Source organism: Eschrichtius robustus, chromosome 7 (genome assembly GCF_028021215.1).
Source record: "Eschrichtius robustus isolate mEscRob2 chromosome 7, mEscRob2.pri, whole genome shotgun sequence".
NCBI lineage: Eukaryota > Metazoa > Chordata > Mammalia > Artiodactyla > Eschrichtiidae > Eschrichtius > Eschrichtius robustus.
In genome coordinates, this window is record NC_090830.1 from 133,594,307 (window position 1) to 133,613,570 (window position 19,264).

General features: G+C 45.3%; 1 protein-coding gene and 1 long non-coding RNA gene across 2 annotated transcripts in view; one reads left to right on the top strand and one right to left on the bottom strand.

Moving 5' to 3' along the window:
- The window catches only part of ADAM12 (ADAM metallopeptidase domain 12), a 388,450-nt gene that overhangs the window by 233,944 nt on the left and 135,242 nt on the right, over window positions 1-19,264 (bottom strand). The window lies entirely within an intron of this gene.
- On the top strand, window positions 387-5,978 carry LOC137767544 (uncharacterized). The gene is made up of 3 exons (XR_011074540.1): window positions 387-597; window positions 1,143-1,409; window positions 3,018-5,978. It is a non-coding gene; the product is annotated as an uncharacterized lncRNA (long non-coding RNA).

Below are 19,264 nucleotides of genomic sequence, written 5' to 3' on the forward strand. Positions count from 1 at the left end.
GAGAAAGAGCCGAATGGAAGCAGGTTATAACATCTTTTGCCCTAGAATTAGACCATGGGTATTTTGCAGAGCTGGGAGGGCTTCTGACTGCCCTGAGATGGTACAGACATGGATACTGGGTAATTTAAGACTCAGCCTCAGTGACTGTCCTCTGCAAATAAGCTCTTTTAAATTCTAGAGTAAACTAGTTGAGAAGAGATTTGTAGCTTTATTAAAATCTGGTGAAAAGCACAGTACCAACTGGATTGGGCTGGGGGCAGAGGGTTTCTGTTGCTCAAATTCTAGTCATTTCCAGACTCCTACTCATGTTTTGGCAACTTTGTGATTAGAGCCCAAGGGTTCAGCCTTAAAACTGTGGCTCTGATGGTCTTAAGTTCTTAGAAATGCCTTACGAGATATCTAAACGACTCATCAAGAATGTGATATACAGCTATGCGCATACCGTGAAGCCAACATTGGTAGAATTCACAACTGCCCGGCATGGTCTTTGTCTTCCTTCAGCTTACACAAAATCCTGGGAGATAAGACAAATAGGGAAAGACAGCTGGAGAGCACACCGGGGTCTTCGCCAGGCCGTGTACCAGCTGTATTTGAATGGTAAGTGCAGACAGCATGGAAGAGGGGGGAGGGAACAGATGGTGAAGAAGCACAACTCCTATAGAGGCAGAGAAAAGAGGGGCCACAAGGAACCCACACGTGTGGGAATGGGCCCAGGGTTTTCTGGAAAACTTGGACTGACTGTGTACTGCGGAATCATGGTAAATACAGCGGAAAGTTGGGACTGGATAAACCAGTTCATAGGGACCCAATGCTGTTCCTTCAGCAGGAAGGGGTCACTGAACATTTAATTCAATTGGTGTTTATTGGCATCTATTAATTTACAGGTCTGGGGCTGGGGATTCAAAGGGAAGACATTGTATGTCAGATCCCATGTAGTTCATACTCTGTGAGTATGAGCAGGCCTATTAATAGATGTAATAAAATACATGTGCTATGATAAAGATGTACGGATCAAAAGAAGGGGAAAAATCCTATCTGAGTTGGGACAGGGGTAGGGGGACTACAGATTAAACAGGAAACACTTTTGAAGGTTACATCGGAGTTGTACATTAAAAAAGAATATGTGGATGCTAATTCACCAGGCAAAGGTGATGACTGCATTCTAGACAAGAGAGCTGTATGAGCAGAGACATGGAGGTGTCAACGTCCAGGCATGTTTGAAAATGAAGGATAATTCCATTCAAGTGAAACCGAGTGTATGTGATCTGAACGGGGGTGGCCCTGAGGTGGAAGAGGATGGCGAGCAGCAACACAGATGAACAGGGAGCCTGGAGTCATGACACTAAGGGACTTACGAGCTCTCCTACGGAACCAGGATTCCCCTTCCCAGAACAGGGGGACCATGAGAGGTGAGTGCATCACAGTGACGCGCTGTGCTTGAGAATGAACACTCAGCTGGCAGGGAGAAGACAGAGGGAGGGCCATGGCAAGCCTCAGATTCTAGTCTGGCTTCTTTATAAGATAAATCGGTAGTAGGAAATTTCTGGAAGGTTGTCTAGCAGACTGTTGAAAACCCAGGTGTGCAGGATGCAAATCTGGAACAGGGCAAGGAAGAGGAAGGACACACCCAAGACAGACTCTGAAGGAAGAAATGTGAGCACTGAGACCAGATCTAGAAAGTGAAAAAAAAGTTCCTGCCAGCCTGAGAAGAAGGGATTGCAGTTGGGAATGAAAGCCCATTAAGCGGAGCTGGGGGAGACTAGGAAATCATGTTTGGAGGGCCTGGCTTTGGGAGGCTAATGGGACATCCCTGAATGACTGGGCAGTGAATGGTAGGTCAGGACTGGGCATTCATTTTGGAATCGCTGGCATTGGGAGACAGGTCCCAGAGAAAGCCTACGAATTAAGACCCCAGGGCTGAGAACTGAGTGCCTTGGCATCCATCCACACTTAGAGGCCCAAGGAGAAAGAGAAGCAAGTAAAGAGAATTAGTAGTGGGACAGGCTGGGGACACTGGGGAAAAGATCACTGTGGAAGAGAGTACAGGGTACCCTCAAGGAGAGGGTGACAACAGGGACAGAAGGAGAGAGTGGATTGAGAAAAAAGTACTGGATTTGACAAGAAAATGGTCCACCCTTTGGGACCTCTGAAGGGTGGGGGGTGGGGTGTATGAGAGGAAAACGGATGGAGAAGAGGGAGGGCAGCAGAGCCTACAGGCATGCAGAGTTTGGCTATAAGATAAGAAAAGTCTGGGGATGGATGGATGGATGGATATGGATTTTTCTTTAACAGTGGAGGTATCAGAGCATATGTAGAAGTCAAATGGAAGGAATAAATGGAGAAGGACCTAGGAAAGACGGTAAAAACAAAGAAAATAAATAAGGACACAGAATTCTGGAGCTCTGGAAGAGAAAGGGATAAATAGGAACTAATATACAGGCAAAAAAATGGCCCCAGAGACAAAATGATAGCCCTCTTTCTCAGAAATTGAGAAAAGGATGAAAAGACATCTACAGGGATGGTGATCTATTCATGCAAAGGTAAGAGGAGTTGCTTAACTCTCCATTTTATTTTGAACCTGTTATAAAACATCTCAGATTTAATTGTTCTATCCTCAAGGAAATGCCTACAGATGACCCAAGGTAAACTCTACTAATAGCCAAGCCATCCACGCAGGTACATATTTAAGCTCTTATTTTTCTAAAGCAAAGAAGAAATGCCACTTGATATTTAAATGAAAATAGTTTCAAAATTGTATAAAATCATTTCTCTTTGGAAAATAATGCCAATTATCCTTTGAAAGATCTGAAAGTGGTTCCTCAGAAAACCCTTTCTGGGTCAAACCTCAAACCATTGATCTCAAATCAACTTCACTGTCTCTTGAGTCAGAATGCCAGGAGGTTTAAAGGGAATCAAGTGCCTGCTTTATTTATGCATTACCACCTTTGGAGATGGTTTTAAAAGATCACTGTATACAATACTCGGGATTACAATACTCTTCTCACCCTTTTTCCTAGACAAAATAGCCTGGATTCCACTCAAGTACAATGTCAACAAAACCAGCAGTGAGAAAAATTTCACAGCAACTGAGATGCTAAGCAAATTTCGCTCACGTATCACAGTAGTAGTAGGAACTTGGAAGCCCTAATCCACTCAACGATTACCGTCAGATATTAGGAGAGGGCTTGCCATCAGTGACGCATGGGCAATCCCAACGTCCGAATTGGTCCTGAGAAACTCACGTGCTCTCTGGCCCCAGTCATCAGGAACTGATGGCATTCCAGAGCCAAAGAAGAGAGTGAATCATTTACGACAAGGCTGGGCGCCAACCTTGAGTATAAGTCACCAACCAAGAATTCTTTGCTCTTATCTAGTTTTTGGTACTAGTAAAAACGTCAAGCATGAATAATGAGTGTGCGACGCTAAAAATACCTCTCAAATCAGCATGGTGGCAACAAACAGATCATACGGTCAGCTCACAGAGGCCACAACTTCACCTCCCTTTCTGTCTAGCCATTCACTAAAACTCTGAGGAATTAAAAACAAAGCCTGTTTCCTGAGCCTTCACTGTGACCCAACGACTCAGGGACAGGCTTTTTGAGCTTTGTAATTTCTTCAAACCAAAGACTTGAGAATCAGAAGGGCCTCTGAGGGCCCCGATGGCAGCGGGCCCTGGCGGAGGATTGCAGGAGAAAGCATCAGACGCGGGTTCAAGTCCCAGGCCCTACCCACCTCACCACTGAAATTACTTTGTATTTCACTCTGAGTCATGGCTCCTACACATGTTATTTTTATTTTTATTCTTATACAGTGTTTAAAGGTTACTCTCCATTTACAGTTATTACAAAATATTGGCTCTGTTTCCCATGTTGTAGAATACATCCTTGAGCCTGTCTTACACCCAACAGTTTGTACCTCCCACTCTCCCACCCCCAGTTTGCCTCTCCCACTGGTAACCACTAGTTCTCTATATTTGTGAGTCTGCTTCATTTTTGTTATATTCACTAGTTTGTTGTATTTTTTAGATTCCAAACATAAGTGATATACAGTATTTATCTTTCTCTGTCTGACTTATTTCACTTTGCATGATACCTTCCAAGTCCATCTATGTGGCTGCAAATGGCAAAATTTCATTCTTTTTTTATGGCTGAGTAATATTCCATTGTATATATGTACCACATCTTCTTTATCCATTCACCTGTTGATGGACACCTAGGTTGCTTCCATACCTTGGCTATTGTAAATAATGCTGCTGTGAACATTGGGGTGCATATATCTTTTTGAATTAGTGTTTTTCACATATTCTTTTTAGAATAAGGCCTAGTCTATGTGCCAGCTTTTCATCTAGGCACTGGGACTCAGAAATGAACAAAACCAGCAAAATTCCCCACGCGACAGCACTTAGCACAGAGGCTAGCACATCATAAATGATCATTTCTGTCTTTCCTTCTGCCTCTGACTCTGACCCAGGACACACAAATGCTACTACGTCATTACTGGGCCTCCCCCGAGGCAGCTCACTTTTGTTTGTAGAGCTGTAATCACACATGCACCCCTCGATTTCTCTGCTTATACTTTGTATTTTCCACTCGCTGGTCCATTGCAACCCTCGGTGGCCAATCAGAAGACATCTCTGCCCTCTGACAGGCTCGTCAACATGTAAAGACATTTCAGTATTTTTGACCATTATCGAGAGTGTATCACAAGCGAGGCACTGTTCTAAGTGCTTCTCAGCTATTTACTTATTTCATTCCCGGAACCACCCATTGGGTCCAATTACTACCCCTAGTTGACAGTTTGAGGAAACAGAGGCACAGAGCAGTTAAGTACTCTGCCTGAGACCACACAGCTTGTGTTTCTTCTAAGTCTTGCCTCCTACAGGTGAAAACGTTCCCGTTCTTTCTTTCCAATTGGCTCTGGAAGAGATTTTCTTCCTCTGTAATCAATTTCCCCTCCTAATATCTAGCCACTCCTGACAGTTAATGGAGTCAAATCAAACCCTACTCCCCACCACCTCTAGAGGGGTGTATTTAAGTTTGCGGGTTGGGGGGAAACGGAGGACTTACACACTTGTAGAAGGGCTTTGGAAAGCCAGTGCCACAAGGAGCCCTTGCCTACAACGTAATTAAACTTCAGGAGCACTAAATGCTTACGTGGCTGAATTCACTTTCATCCACTTGAATTCACTGAGCATTTTGTTTTGCGCCCGGGACATGTGGACCCACTGCTTTGACTGGTCACTATAGGGGCACATGTCATGGTCCCCCATTCAACTATAACTTCCTCAAAGGTAGGACTCTGCTTAGCACAGGGGCTTATGGGCTATAGACCACCAATAAATGTGGGCAGGAAGAACTAGAAAGGGGAGAATGAATGAGCAAAAATCTGGTGTGTGGCCAGATCCCACCTTCCACCAGGGCAGGGGCTCCCATCCACCTGGGGTGACGGAAGATGAGCACACTGACCACGGGCTCTTCAAAGTTCCTGGATGAGGTTTCTTGTCCCGGGATAACCGCAGAGTGTATAAACACGGACCCAGGGACCCAGTAAACCTAAAAACACTCCTCACAAGCTAACCCTCACCAGGGCCTGCCTCTACTTAAAGGAACCAGCATTTAGGAGATATGGCCTGAGGGTAAACAGCTCTGCCTAAGACAGACCACTGGGGACAATGCAGGCTGACATTTTGTTCACATTTATTGGGAGGGATCCTGTGTGTGTGTGTGTGTGTGTGTGTGTGTGTGTGTGTGTATGTGTGTGGGGTAGGCAATTTCATCAAATGTCCAGTAATGAGGATTTTTAGAAAGGGAATATTTTGATGCTCTTTTATTGTATCATATGTGTTTCTCAAATGTTTAAAAAGAAGGTTTAATCCTTCAGGACTCTTACATTGATTGATTGATTGATTGACCATTTCTTTTTTTTTTTAATTGAAGTACAGTTGATTTACAATGTTTTGTTAGTTTCAGGTGTATGGCAAAGTGATTCAGTTATACATGTATATGTACACACATATATATATATTCAGTTATACATATATATGTATACATATTCTTTTTCAGATTCTTTTCCCATATAGGTTATTACAAAATATTGAGTATAGTTCCTTGTGCCATACACTAGGTTCTTGTTGGGAATCATATTTATTTTTTTATTATTTTTTTTAAAATAAAATAAATTTATTTATTTATTTTTGGCTGCGTTGGGTCTTCGTTGCTGCGCATGGGCTTTCTCTAGTTGTGGTGAGTGGGGGCTACTCTTCGTTGCAGTGCACAGGCTTCTCATTGCAGTGGCTTCTCCTGTTGTGGAGCACGGGTTCTAGGCATGCGGGCTTCAGTAGTCGTGGCTTGTGGGCTCTAGAGCGCAGGCTCAGTAATTGTGGCACATGGGCTTAGTTGCTCCACGGCATGTGGGATCTTCCCGGACCAGGATTCAAACCTGTGTCCCCTGCATTGGCAGGCGGATTCTTAACCACCGTGCCACAAGGGAAGTCCCGAAACTCATATTTAAACAGCATTTTTCTGATTATTTTTCTGGGGGTGTGGATGGGGAATTAAAACAGTGAACTCCAACAGGGACAAAAAAAAAAAACTTCTTGAGATTTTGGAGTCATCATTAGCTTTTTTTTTCTTTCCAAACTGAAATTTTTATCATGTAAATTCACATGCAATTGTCAAGCAATAATACAGAGAGATCCTCTGTATATCTGTATATTTTTCCCAGTTTCCCTCAATGGTAACATCTTTGCAAAACTGCAGTATGATAACATCACAGTCAGGATATGGACATTGATAGATTCCACTGATCCTCAGATTTCCCATTTTAATTGTACTCATTCGTGTGTGTGTGCATCCTGTTATTTAGAATAGCTTATATTATTGATCTGCTATCAATCATTCCGATTTATACTCGTTCATACACACTGCTGATTTTTCAGCTCTTTACAGGGTGGCAGGCATGGTGTCAAGAACTTCATGTGCGCCAGGTCAATTAATCGCCATAACCTTCTTGCCTTGTTCTTCTGCTAAGAGAAACTCTGCCTCCCCCACTGGCCAAAGAAAGTGCTTTGTTCTCCTCCAGCCCAAAGGTGGGGAAGTGACTTAATGGGCCTATCAGATACTCTTTCTGAAATACGACACTGACAGGATGACACAAGGACTGGACTTATCACATCCTGACAAGCTTGCCCACCGGTCCCCCCAACGAGATCCGAGTGGCCCTGGTCTTTGTCCTGTCTCAGATCTGGTTCTTTGTACCTTCCTCTCATCCTGCCAGCTACTCCACGTCCTTCCTTTACATCCCCTTTCTGCAGAAGTCAACAGAGTCTGTTTCCGTTGCCTGCAATCAAAGAAACCTGTCAGTTGAGTGGCGTGCTGTGACTATGTCCTCTCTTTAGAAGAGGAAGCAGCCTATGGAAGTCGGGGAGCTGCCCCAGGTCATGTGGTTAAGAAGGGGCAGAGCAAGGACACAGAGCAGCCTGCCTGATTAAAGAGCCGCTGCTCAAGGCAACGAGCTAAGTGCCTCCTCATGCTTTTAGGAACAGACACAGGACACAAGCAGGCATTTGTGACTCTGGGTTCCTTCTCTGGGACATCTCTGGATGGTACGTTCAGCCATGCTCTGATACGTGTTCTGCAGACTCCAAGCAGACACCCTGTTACAACCACACTTTCATGGCCAGACATGCCTGTGTAGGACCATGATTCATAGTTCTGCTGCCATTACAGAATGACTGCACCAAACTGCACTTAGCACTCACTGATTAAAAGGATCCTTTCCAACCTGCCCTTCCCTGAACCTCTCCCCGCAGGGTCCCACACAGGAAATGTTGTTTCACCATTCTTGACATTTACTGCGATTTTTTAAAAGAAATAAAAGAGGGAGAGGGAAGGGGGGAAATGCATACATTACACTCTTGAGTCATCGCAATGCATTTCTTGGGCATTAGCTTGTGCTTTTACAACTGGTCTTCATCAAAGGGTTTTCATCTACTCGCCAATGTGTCATCTGTCCTAATAACTCCCGATGAGGACGCATTCCTTTCGGCGTGATTTATGCTCGCTTATCATTTCCTCCTTCTCGGGGGTGGGGAAGCTCTACGAGGCAGCTCAGCCCACGTAGGGATCATCACTAACCAGCCAACTCTTCGTGTTTAGGAAACCAGCTAATGGCTCTGTCCACAAATGACCCCCCTGGGAGACTGGGACACGTGTGCTCACTGTCGATGGTAGAGACTGGATAAGATGGGGGAACTCCTGTCCCCAAGGGAAAACGCTGGGTCCTCTGATAGCTCTTGGACTCACTTTGCATTAGAACATCTTTGGGGGAAGGACGGTGCGGGTCTTCACGCACCACCCAACTTGTCCCTGTGGAGGGGCTCCTGGGCCCAGGGCACCGTGTGGGGCTGGGATAAGCCGTGAACGAGCCGCGGTTCCGGTGTGGCCTGAGCTTGCACAGGTGGTGAGAGAAGCCTCACACACAGTGAGCTGGGTCCTCGGCCTTCCCCATCTTTCTCCCCGGCAGGTCCACCAGCCCCCGTCCTGCCCTTAGACTTGAGAGAGGACAAGGCACAGCCAGATGCTGAGGGCCAGAGTGCCAGGCGGGAAGTCACAGCCCCTCACGTGGCCCTGCTGTCTCTCTGGTGGAGCCATTTGGTTGCTTCTCCAAGGCTCCCCACCCCGCCTCCTGGGCAGGACTATTCACCCCACCAGGCCCGTCCCTCCCCTTGGAGGCCCAGAGGATGCCAAGCCATGGGAACACAGGACCAGCCTGGGCTCTGCCCGCCTGGGTCTGGGTCCCGGCTCTCTCCCTGATCAGGTGCTGGGCCTCAGCTTTCATGTCTGTAAAACAGGGAGAGTAACAGCAGGCAACTCACAGGGGTGGTGTCAAGAGTGAATACGAGGGGCTTCCCTGGTGGCGCAGTGGTTGAGAGTCTGCCTGCCAATGCAGGGGACACGGGTTCGAGCCCTGGTCTGGGAAGATCCCACATGCCGCGGAGCAACTAGGCCCGTGAGCCACAACTACTGAGCCTGCACGTCTGGAGCCTGTGCTCCGCAACGGGAGAGGCCGCGACAGTGAGAGGCCCGCGCACCGCGATGAAGAGTGGCCCCCGCTCGCCGCCACTAGAGAAAGCCCTCGCACAGAAACGAAGACCAACACAGCCAATAAATAAATAAATAAATAAATAAATTTATTTAAAAAAAAAGAGTGGATACGATGACGTAGATGAAAATGCTTAGCGTGGATCTGTGCTCCATCCACATCAGCTGTTTCCATAACCATTCAGCTCCAGGGCCAACCTGCAGCCCACCCACTTGACCTGGCAACTCCTGAGAGCAGAGACAAGCTCCTTCTCAGCCTGGGGACTCAGCCCATTCCCAGGCGACACTCTCTTGCCTCCTGCCCTCCCCTCCTCACCTTGCTCACGGGGTCCACCCCCTGCAGTCCTGTTACCCACTGTGGATCTCAGACTTGCCCAGCCCCCTCCCTGGTGCTCCCAGACCGTCATTCCTGCCCTGGGATTCCAATGGCTGGCCCACAGGAGCTGCCACCTCCCAGGGGAAAGAGCCACCAGCTGCTCTGCCGTCACATTCCCAGGTCTCCCCGGAGCCGCTGGGCATGCTGCCGTCTCCGGGAGCCACCCTTTCCTGGTGGGCATGTTCTCACATGTGCAGAAATCATATCAAGACAATAGGCCTCAAAAATGTCCCGACAAGGTAAAACTGTAATTTGAGGTAATCTCCCCTCCCTGACGTCGGCCCCCTCTCAAGGATCAGAGCACGTGCATTCTGGCCGTGACCCACCCTGGGCATGGAGGCATTTGGGGGGCGGTGCCCTCTGAGCACTGCTCTCCAGCCACCAAAATTGGGGTCATCTTGGACAGCTTTGGGGGGCTCCTTTTTGAGCTCATCTGCTGGCTTCTCCAGCAATGCTTCACTCCTGGGGGTTCCTAACCCAGAGCCCCAGCTCAGGGCAGCCTTGCCGCCGAATGCCACTCATCAACGTCGTGTGCCTGGTGGGGCTTCCTTTGTTTCCCTTCGTTGCTCAACGGGGGTTTGTGAGACTTGGTAACTGAACACGGTCCCTAGGCTCTGACTGACTTCGGGAAGCAGAGAGGGCTCCCTTTTATCCCAGGAAGTAACCTCAGGTACGGGATAACCCCAGACTGCGTCCTGAGTCAGGTTCACGGCTACATTCAGCCTCAGCCTCCCTCCGGCTCCAGCCCCTCAGATCACACACACAGTCCTCACAATGCCATCCAATAAGGCTCTTTAAACATTCATAAGGTGTTGATGGCCGTGATAGTCAAGTTTAAGAAAACAAACAGCCAAGGTTTCCAGGAAAACTGATTTAGAAATCCCAACAGAAAACGAAGGTGCTTATGATGCCCTAGTTTGTAAAATGAACACCCAGACATGGCTTCCCTCATGTAGCCAGAGCCCCTCAGGACCACAGGCTGCATCTTACCCTTCTCTGAATCCCAGCAAAGCACCCAGCTCCCTGAGGGCTGTGTCCAGGAACAGCTGAGTGACAGTGCAGAGGGGATGAGGCTCATTGCCCAGATTAGAGGCGTCTGCACAGAGGCAGCAGATGTCTGGGGGGCACACGGGCCCGAGAATGATGGCATCACCTCTGCTACCCCCACCAGGAGCCACTTTCCAAGCAGTGTGGAGTGTCCAAGGGCTTCCTGGACAGGAGGTCAGGAGCGGTGCAGGGCGGGAGGTGGCCACTGGTGGGGTCTATGGGGCGCTTACCACCCCGACCAAGAGCAGCCCCTTTGGGTCAGCCCTCCCTGGAGACTGTTGACTTACACCAGCCTGGTCCTCCCTCCATGGTGGCCCTCAGCTCTGCTGCCTGCTCAACTCACCTGGGACACTTAAAAAAAAACACTGATGCCCAGAGAAAAGTAAATCAAGTCAGCCTCCCCACCTGGGGACCCTTTTTATAAGCTCTCCAGTAATTCCAGTGTGCAAGCAGGATGGAGAATCATTGGTCTAACACACAGCAACCATATTTTCTGAATGAATGAACGGACACACATCAAAGCCAGAGTTCCACGGCCCTGCAACCGCACAGTAGGAATACCAATGTACCAGGAAACAACCTCCGCCTGGAACACTTGGTTTAGTTTCCAGCCACACTACTATCTGAACCACGTGCACTTGGGCAAGTGCCTAAACCTCCATGCTCTTAGGGTCTCCATGTGTAAAAAGGACAAGGTGACCCTTGAGGTCCCTGCGTTCACTGTACCCTCAAGGGTCTGGCACTCCCTGTGTGCGAGGCTCAGGTCTGGGTGCTGGGGATTCAGCTGGGACCACACCAGATCTGTCCTCCTGGAGCCTACTTTCCAGCAGACGGTCTCACTTCCATTTACTTGCACGCTGGAAGGTCTATGAATCTGGGATTCTACTTCATTTATCTGGGCAATAGCCCAGTTAGGGACACAGAGACTGTACCAAATAAAAAATGAAGAACTGGAAGAAAAGTTCCCCTGAGTCATGGGAGGGCCTGAAAATGATGGAGATGAGGTTAAGTAGGAGCCATAGGGGATGGGGAGATGGCGAATGTACCCAGAAATCTCTTTCATATATTATCAAGATGGCAAAGGCTGGTTCTTTAAGTACCATTTCAGCATATTTATTCCTAACAAGTAGTGTTCCTGCGGCTTTGAAAGGGGAGTAACAGTAATGATGATGATAATGAAGGGACTTCTGTGGCTTTAAACTCTCCAGTCATCCACTCTCAGCACTGCCCATCCACTGCCCCCCCACCCCGCCCAGCCGCTCAATGCTTCCCGGTCCACTTCTGCATCCCTGCCCACAGCCCCCAGCCCCTCTCCCGCGAACATTTATGCCTCTGCGTATGTGCTGCCAGACAGGATTGTCCTACACTCGACAGCAACCACCTGACCTTGATGTGCCTGCAAAATACACTGACACACAACAGTCACGACCCAAGGACAGACCAGGAAGGAATGACGTAAGACAATGACGTCCTGAGGCCGAGATGTCAGTTACACTCACCCCAGTCTTCTCACAAAAAAATGCTTCAATAAGTAACCTTGGAACATCCGTGTCATGTGCAGTTCTGGGATCAAATGCTCCAGTTGTATTGAGATAGTCTTCGCTGCTCAGAGAAAGCAGGAGCTGCTCTGATTTTAGCAAAGTAACTCTTTCTGATCCGAATAAAACTTAGAACAGAGAAGACCTTCTGTATGCACATAACAATCTATTATTTTCCCCAACTTTCTCAGGTTCACAAGTGGTAATGTACATCTATGCTGTATTAAAAAAATTTTTTTTATTGACTCTTTAAATAAAATTCTATGTACAGCAATAAAAGAAAAATGGGGAAATATGACCTGTCATGGCAATCACATAAGAATTATATCACATATAAAATACTACAACTGCTTTGTAAAATAACTTTCATCTGTCAACCGTGGAGATGGCCGGGGAATATAACTGTCCTCATTTTATAGAGGTGAGAATAAAGATAAAGATAAAAATATATAAATGCATAGGTTAGAATCTTTTAAAAATCAGCCCTTCCACGGATTCAGGAAAGACTCAGCTGAACAAATGATGCCAGGCATTTATAAGCAGCAGGTGACTTTTTAACCAGAGGTCTTGGATTTCTGGACAAAGGGAGGTGCCCTTATGAGCACAGAGCCTGGGGACAGCTAGGAAGCTTGGTACCTGCCACAGTTGCCAAGGTTAAGGGCAATCCCAGAGAGATGATTTCTCAATTTTCACAATGAGAAGACACCAAAAGGATCTCTGACCATTATATATCTACATATTTGTATTTATATTTGATTTATATAGATATGTATATACACCATGGAAACAGTCCACTGTCTACTTACAATATTTAATTTGTTAGTTCAGTTACATATTTCAGATGTACTGCATAAGTGAATTATTAATAAGCTTTTCCGCATTCTCACAAAACACTTTTATTTGAAATCGCTGTCATCCTTGTGGTCTGAGTCATCTAACAGTTCTCTAGACCTAGCATCTTCACCTGCATCTGAATAGCCTGGGATTCAGTCATTTCCCCCTAATTATTTCTTAAACTCCTCCACTTCACTCCAGCTCCATGGCCTCCGGGCTCGATGAATCCCACCAACTCTTATGTCATGTCTCCACGGGCCTCTAACGCCCACGCACAATGTCCTACATTTCGTTCTCAGCACAGCAGTCAGGGTATCATTTTTAAAGTACAAGTTGAATTCTATTGCTAGCCTGCTTACAGCCTTCAGTGGCTACCCACAGCGCACAGGACAGAGTCCTATCAAGGCGCTTGGTGGGGTCTGGTCATTGTCAGCCCTTGGCTGGCTGCCAGGTCATTCTCCAAGCCTCCACCATCTGGCCCTCAGCCAGAGTCTCCAGCCACAAGCTCAGTCCCATGCGGGTCTGTGTGTCTCTGTCTGCTCTGCCCAAAACTCACCTGGCTACTCCCACAGGTGATGGTGCCTCCAGCCTGTGGGCCTTGCCTGGCTTGCCAAGACCAAGACATCTTTCCTCCTCTTGTTTACACTCTCAGAAGCAAAAACAGTGTAATTCCTGATTTGTAGCCTTACCCGTTTGACATCTCTCTGCCCCACGAACCTGCAAGCTTTCAGGGGACAAGACCTTCTCCTTTGTTCCCCACTGTACCCCAGTGTTTGCACAACGCTTGCCGTATAAGGGGAGGGCAAAAATATTGGTTGAATTAATAACAGCAGTACCAGCTAACATTTAAGGGACACTAATTATGCCTCAGGATCTATGCTAGATCATTTCATGGATGGTTGCTTTAATTCTTTAAACAAAAGGATAATCTTGGTGATCCCCATTTTATAGACATCAAACTGAGTCTTACAGAGGTCAGTTCCTAAATTCACACAGCACAGCCCGGTTTCATCAAGATGATCTGATCATCAAGATGATCAGATTCCTGGCCAAGTGCTTCCAACTTATCTAGTAAAATAAATAACCTTCTTGGCTATTCAAGCAAATGTGACACAGAAGAAAAATACCTTAAAAAAAAAAGAAGGTCTGAGAAGACAAATCAGGCTCAGTAAAGCTGAATCCTAAGTTCACAAAATGAGTTGTAGCCCTTGGGGCTCCAAAAATCCTCTTTTCAAGATTTTTGCAGAGTTTGTTTACTAAGAAGAGGCATCACATGTTTTCCTTAATAACAAAAAACAGTAAAGTCACTCATTTTTGTTTATCTGTTTGTTCACTTACAAGTTCTCAGGCCCATGATCTGGTCTAAGATAGTAAATATTTTACATGGGAAAATGCAATGCTAATATTTGATACTCAGATGTGAGCGTGACTTCCTGATTTCTCTTGTTCTCCATCACTGGCCTCGAGTAGTCCTGCATCACTGCCCACACATGGGTTTGTGAGGCAGCAAACACCAGTACAATTGACCCAGCTGGCTGATCTCTTCCAGAAAAAGTTTTAAAACCCTCATAGTAAGATTCGGTGGGCCAAACACTTAATACTGAAAAAAGATATATTTAAACTAAACTGAAGGAAATAGAGTTGGCCCATTAGCGGTTGTAGGAAGCAGTGGACATGCTATGGTGAAGGGTTCTTTAAGAACTTAGAAATAAAGAAACATTTACTCTTCGGGTTGAACTGGTAAATCAATGAAAAAGGAAGGAATTCTGTCAATTATACTTCAGAAACAAATGAACTCATGGAAAGAGAAACCAGAATTGTGGTTACTAGAGGTGGGGTGTGGCGGCTGAGCTTTAGATGAGGGTGGTCAAAAGGCACCAACCTCCAGTTATAAAGTAAAGCAGTACTAGGGATGTAATGCACAACACGACAAAGATGATGAACACTGCTGTACATTACAAATGACAGTTGTTAAGAATAAATCCTAAGAGTTCTCATCACCAGGAAAATTATTTTTCTGTTTCTTTAGTGTCGTATCTAAACGCGATGATGTGTGTCCACTACTTATCGTGATAATCATTTTATGATGTCTGTAAATCAAATCAGTATGCTGTACACCTGAAACTTATACAGTGCTGTATGTCAATGGTATCTCAGTAAAACTGGAGAAAAAGCGGGAGAAGTTCTGGAATCCGCAGAAGTCCCCCTTAACCAACGAGCAGCCTCCCAGGTCTGAAGCTGGAAGGCGAGGCTGGAGACCTCGGAGGCTTGGCTGAACTTGCGGGCCAGCAGGAGTCGGCCGGGGATGACCACGATGGCCGACAGAGGGACGTGTGAATGGAAAAGGCAGCTATGAAGAAATCCAGAGTGGGATGTCCAATGACACAGACAGGAACAGGGAGGGCTTATCCAACACAGTTGCAGAAAGAAAGACACCAAATGTGGAGGCCGCCAAGGTCCTGTTCCCTAGGACAGGGGCCCGTTGTGGGGCAGGAATGGCTTACTGGGCCTCGCTCGGCCCTGAATTAATAATTTGAAAAGACACGTGCACACCAACGTTCATAGCAGCACTATCAACAACAGCCAAGATATGGAAACAACCTAAGTGTCCATCGACAGATGAATGGATAAAGAAGACATGGTACATATACACAATGGAATACTACTCAGCCATAAAAAAGAATGAAATGTTGCCATTTGCAGCAACATGGATGGACTTGGAGGGCATTATGCTCAGTGAAATAAGTCAGACAGAGAAAAATAAATACTATATGACATCACTTATATGTGGAATCTAAAAAATACAACAAACTAGTGAATATAACAAAAAAGAAGCAGACTCACAGATCTAGAGAACAAACCAGTAGTTACCAGTGGGGGAGGGTAACATAGGGGTGGGAGAGCAGGAGGTGCAAAGTACTGGGTGTAAGACAGGCTCAAGGACGTATTGCACAACATGGGGCACAGAGCCAATATTTTGTAATAACTGTAAATGGAAAGTAACGCTTCAAAATTATATAAAAAATTTAAAATTTTTAAAAATTAAAAAAGATTTTTAAAAGAGCTAATTTATTCAGCATTATTATAGGCCGGGCACTAGGCAAAATGCCCTACGAGAATCACATAATTTAATCCATCCCAACTCTAGGAGGTATTATTCCCATTTTATAGATGAGGAAACTGAGGTTTAGACAAGTGTTTGACGAGAGTCCCACAACGAATAAGTAGTGCGGAACCTTTGAGTCCCACCTCTCCCTCCAGGGCTGTGGCTTAGCCACCTGACTGTCCCCGCCATGCACCTCTGGATGGCTTATCCTTCCTCTGGTCCTGATCACAGAGATGACTGCCCAGGGCTTCTGAGAATGAATTCCAATCTAAACGTCTGTCACATGTGAGTTTGATCCCTGTGACTCAGACCTCATAAGTTCTGTCAAGAATAATTTCTGGATATGCAAAGTCAAGATGACCTCCCCGAGGTCACGGTCCAGCCTTTGAGGTCAGCTGTCACCCCAAGTGACCAGGTAACACCTGGGTCCCACCGTCTGTAAGGGCACCAGCAGTTCTGCTATACACGTTGCCTGACCAAGTTGTCTCCGCTCTGCTGCCCAGATCTGTCCTGGGAAAGGAGAACAGGTTACCGGGAGCCAGCACTCCAAGCTGCCTGCTGAATTATCTGCACTCACAGGCAAACCTGGATGCAAATTTGCATTTGAAAAGTTGATGTCCATTCCTGCCTGTGACTCTCATAAATCAAAAACGCTCAGTGTTTATAGCAGAGTCCAAAGGGACAGCTGTTGGGACAGCCCCAAACACTTAAAACTTCTATATGGGAACCAAGGAAACTTCATGTGAGGACAGGAGACTGGAGGAACTAATCGCCGGTTTTCATCTGGTTCTCATTTAGGAAAACTGGACTACTGGGGAAAAGGGTAAAAAAATAAAAACTGGAAGCACAAAAACATTTAAAGGCAAGCAGATCCCCCATTCTGAACATGGAGAGGTCTGCGCTCACAATTCTACTCTTTCCTTAAGGCCAGTTCATTGTTCTGATAGCTTGTCAGGCTGTAAAGAAGGCGACACGAAAAACTGACAGACAATGGGGGATTATGGCCACACTACCAAAGAGAAGAGCTGTCATTCAAAACCAGAGATCATCAGTCTTAAGACGGATGGGGTTCGCTTTGGCAGTGCCACGGTAACGACGTCCGCCTCTGTCATGACACCCTAAAGGCACCATGAGAGACCACCCATACATCATACCAGAAAATATAGAACTGTGTTGTACGTCTTATATATTTAGTTATATATTTATGTAGATATATATACACAATATATATACACATACATACACACATACTATACGTATTGGTAAATTTAAAGCAACTATGATTATACTTAGAAAAAGGCGAACGTTACTCAGTTCTTTGGAGAAGAAGGTGTGACAAAGATTGGAAGTGTAAGAGCAGTATAATGTTTATCTAATTTCCCTATTACATTAATCAGAAATCTTAATTTATCAATACCCACATAGTGAGTATTTGTTTTAAGTCAATTCAGACCAGTCTATCCTTTGTTGGTCTATAAAATGCAGGTGCATCAAAGATTGAGAAGGACAGGAATCCTGTGTTAGTCTGCTTTGTAGCCCAGCCCTCAACACAATGTCTGGAACATGGTTTGTTGAACGGATGAACGAATGAACAAACATAAATGAATAAACAGTGCGTGTGTTATGGACAGCATCAAGTATTTTAACATCAAAATGTGAAAAATAAAAATGGCAGAACACATCCCAGATCAAAAGTCTTTTTCTCTACTAATAAAAAAGGACTGATAACATTTTGTAATACTCAACACATAAATGTCGGAAGGAAACAACGTTCAAATTTTACCTTCTCAGGAGCCCTAATTTCTGTTTCTAAATCAAAGTATACAGATTATTTTCAGTGCATAAGTCACATTTACACTGATGTAGAATTTTTTTGAAAAGTCACTGAAAATATAGCCTGAACGAATAGATTTTTCTAAACACAGCACACTGGTCACTGGTTCAACCTGATAAAATGAACCGTTGCATTCCAAAATGACTGATATTATGTAATATTATATTACATAGGATGTGTGTGAGGATATATAAGTGTATTTATGTACGTTATGTCAGTATAGAAATTTAATTACAAATACATTCTCAGAAATCCCACTCTTTATATAATATTTGTGTTTGCTTTTACTAGTTCCACTTACAAGAATCCCATGCTAATGATTAAAGAAAAAAAAAGATGTTAATTCATCAAAATTTTAGTCAGTTCTCGTCCTTGGCAACAAACAGTGATCCTTTTCCTTAAGCTCATTCCAATGACAGTGCCCTCTGCAAATCAATTAGGATTTCTAACCAAGGAAATCAGCAGGGAAGGAGAAAACAAACTTGTTCAAAAGGAGCAGTACGATAGCTCTTTGTGGACAAAAATGTGGGTAGGTCACAAAAAATAGTGTTTAATTTTTAACACTATATAAAAGAGTGTGAAGAACGAACACTAAAATGATCACTCATGTACCCATCACTGGGTTTAAGAAACAGAACATAACTAGCATCCTGGAGGCACCTTGGTGTCTTTCTTCTATCACCATATTTGTTTTTAAAATAATTTTCAAATTCTTTAAGGAGACTAAGGTTGCGATCATGTACCAGTAGGTGATGAAGGTTGTCTGACTTCCATCAAGTGCCGTCTACACCCGAGGCCACGGGGTCGCCTCCTCCATTGGGTACTTCCCGCCAGGTCTCCATCCCTGGGTCTTCCATCCCTGCCTCATCGTGTTGGCCTTGAGTTTCCCCTGAGTTCACACATTTCCCTCTGATATGTAATCTCATGTTTAAAACTCCCAACAGACGGGCTGTTCTGGGTGCAGAGATGCACGCTGGAATTCTCAAGTCTCAAGGGAAAAGAGCTCAGTGCCACGTGGAAGGAGTTACTGACTAAAGGTTTCCTGGCTCAGTAAAATACCACTAAATAGGAAACCTTGGCTCTCATAGGAATTGTTCAATTGATCTCGATGCTCAAATACAACATGCTCTACATGACTCCTCATCTATTATTAGAAGTACAATTTCTCCCAGTATGATCAGTTCAAGAATTCCTCTGAGTGAAGCAAGTACATATGCTAATTCAGGAAATTACTGAGGCCATAGATCTTAGAGTGAAAATGTGCCCTTTGAAAACCATCCGATCCAGTCCCCAAGCTGATAAGGCATCATTATCTTCAGATTACAGAGGAGAGAAGTAAGGAACAGAGAGGTTGATTAACTTGCCTAAACTTACAAATCATACAGAGTGAACCATGTTTCCTTCTCCACGGAAGGAGGAGACTAAATC